Raw genomic sequence first — 2,500 nt, 5'->3', positions numbered from 1 at the left:
CAGATCACACAATCAAACTCTACAATGAGGCAACAGAGAAAACTAAACTGAAACATAAAGAACACACACACACAAACACACACACACACACAAACACACACACACACACACACACATACACACACACACACACACACACAGCTGTCAGGGCTGATAGGGGCCCCTGGGGGCCTCGTGGTCCTAATGAGGCTGTTTGATGACTGAAACAAACTCACAAACCTCTTAACTGTGCTTCATGTGTGTTTATGTTGCAGCGGTTGAAAGAGGACGCTGTGTGTGTGTGTGTGTGTTTGTGTGTGTGTGTGTGTGTGTGTGTGTGTGTGTGTGTGTATGTGTGTGTGTTAAGCAGAAAGTGCGTCTGTGATGTTTCATCTGAACCACCGAGTCGTCCACAGATTCATCTTCTCGCTGCACCATCAGACTCGTGATCCAGTTTTTTGATGCAGCAGAACCAGAGATGTCGTCTCCTCTTCGATAGGAACCTGGCGCCTATATTACCCACAATGCACCTGGAGACTGGGGTTCGTTATGCTAGTAGCGGCTAATGAAAGCTGGAGCAGCAGAGATGAGGAGCTACAGCAGTCTCACTTCTGTCTCCAGCTGTAAAGTGATGATGATAAACTGACCCGTAGCTGGATAACAGTAAACATGTCAGTGAACGTATTGAACACTGGACAGATTGTTTTCCTCACATTCAATTATTCTTTGCGTTACAATAATTTCTGTTGCCGATTTTACTTGCAAAAAACCTTTTTCTGTGTTCAAAATGTTCCTTCACGCTCTCAGATGTAACTCTGTACTCGACTGCTCTGCTGTTACTGCTGGCAGTCAGACTGGAGACAAACCAGCCAATCAGAAACAACCTCGTCCAGTTTTCTGTAACACCACAGAGTGGCTGTTGCCCCCGACAACACAGCTCCCAGGGTCACCGGGACACTCAGACCCTCCATCACGATAAGCTGACGATTCTCAGAGGAGAAAAATTATTTATTAATTTTTATTTGTTGTTGTTGTTGTTGTTGTTATTGTTATTATTATTATTATTTCTTGGTTATGTTATATTTTTGTTTTGTTTTTTTGATGTTTTCTTTGTTTGTTGTTAAAAACTTCAGGAAAAATCTACATTAACACACACGTCTGTCGATCTTTCACTGTTTATGGTTCAGTGAACATTCTGACTGTCAATCAAGTGTTGAAACTAAAATTAAATAATTCTTTGCGTGATTTTAATTTCTATACAAAACATATTTTATTGTTTATTATATTAGCTCAAACGCGCTCAGGAATCCTCCTCAGGTCTGATGAGTGACGGCGTGTCATCATCGTCCTGACTGGCGGCTTCCTGAGAGTCATTATTAACCAGTTTCCCCACAAGTGAGGAGGATGAACACACGAACACGTGATGAACACGTGATGAACACGTGATGAACACATGATGAACACATGATGAACACATGAACACATGATGAACACATGAACACATGATGAACACATGATGAACACATGAACACATGATGAACACATGAACACATGATGAACACATGAACACGTGATGAACACGTGATGAACACATGATGAACACATGATGAACACATGAACACATGATGAACACATGAACACATGATGAACACATGATGAACACATGATGAACACATGAACACGTGATGAACACATGATGAACATGTGATGAACACATGAACATGACGTTAGCCTAACGTTCAGCTGAACTATAATAGTAAATATAACTATACAGTATGTATCTAAGATGTTATTGGGGTCAGAGGTCATGCGGGGACACGCTGCCTTGCTCCTGGGCAGCTGCTCAGAGGCAGATATGACTTCCTGTTGTGATGGATGACGGTCGCTATGGCGACAGAGAGCTGATATGGAGACGTAACGAGACAATGAGATTCCCACTGGAGAGCGTCATCACTCATCCTCCACATATCGCCACGGCGACGCCGCGGTCACAGCTTCCTTCAGGCATGTGTGTGTGTGTGTGTGTGTGTGTGTGTGAGAGCGTTAACATGTGTGTGTGTGTGTGTGTGTGTGTGTAAGTTAAAATGAGGCCATCTATCATGCAGAGAGATGTTCTTTATATACTGGCTAACACTGCAGCACACACACACACACACAGACACACACACACACACTCAGCAGGCTGTAGATGTGACAAACTGATAGTAAAGCCAATTAAAGGGCTATTACACTCAACCTGCTGTCATTACTATGAGAGGGCACAGTGTGTGTGTGTGTGCGTGTGCGTGTGCATGTGTGTGTGTGTGAGTTCATTGAGGTAAATTATACAGCTGTAGTTATGAATGAATCCTGTAGTGAATCAGCTGTCATACACACAGTCCTCAGTGTATTCATGTAGTAAATACTGTATTGATCAGAGGTATTGATAGGATATGGATTGTATTGTTTTGGGCTTGTTTTTATTGATCAACAATGATTAAGAAGGAATCGGAACATGACTGAAGCTTCATAACATATAGAT

General features: G+C 42.4%; 1 long non-coding RNA gene across 1 annotated transcript in view; it reads left to right on the top strand.

Moving 5' to 3' along the window:
- LOC137172751 (uncharacterized) overlaps positions 1-972 on the top strand; it is a 7,490-nt gene extending 6,518 nt beyond the window's left edge. The window contains exon 3 of the long non-coding RNA XR_010925043.1: positions 255-972. This is a non-coding gene — a long non-coding RNA (uncharacterized lncRNA). The remainder of the gene's footprint in view (positions 1-254) is intronic.
- The last annotated feature ends 1,528 nt before the right edge of the window (positions 973-2,500 follow it).

The sequence above is a fragment of the Thunnus thynnus genome, chromosome 20 (genome assembly GCF_963924715.1).
Source record: "Thunnus thynnus chromosome 20, fThuThy2.1, whole genome shotgun sequence".
In the NCBI taxonomy this organism is placed as follows: domain Eukaryota; kingdom Metazoa; phylum Chordata; class Actinopteri; order Scombriformes; family Scombridae; genus Thunnus; species Thunnus thynnus.
This window is presented reverse-complemented; position numbering and strand designations above follow the sequence as displayed.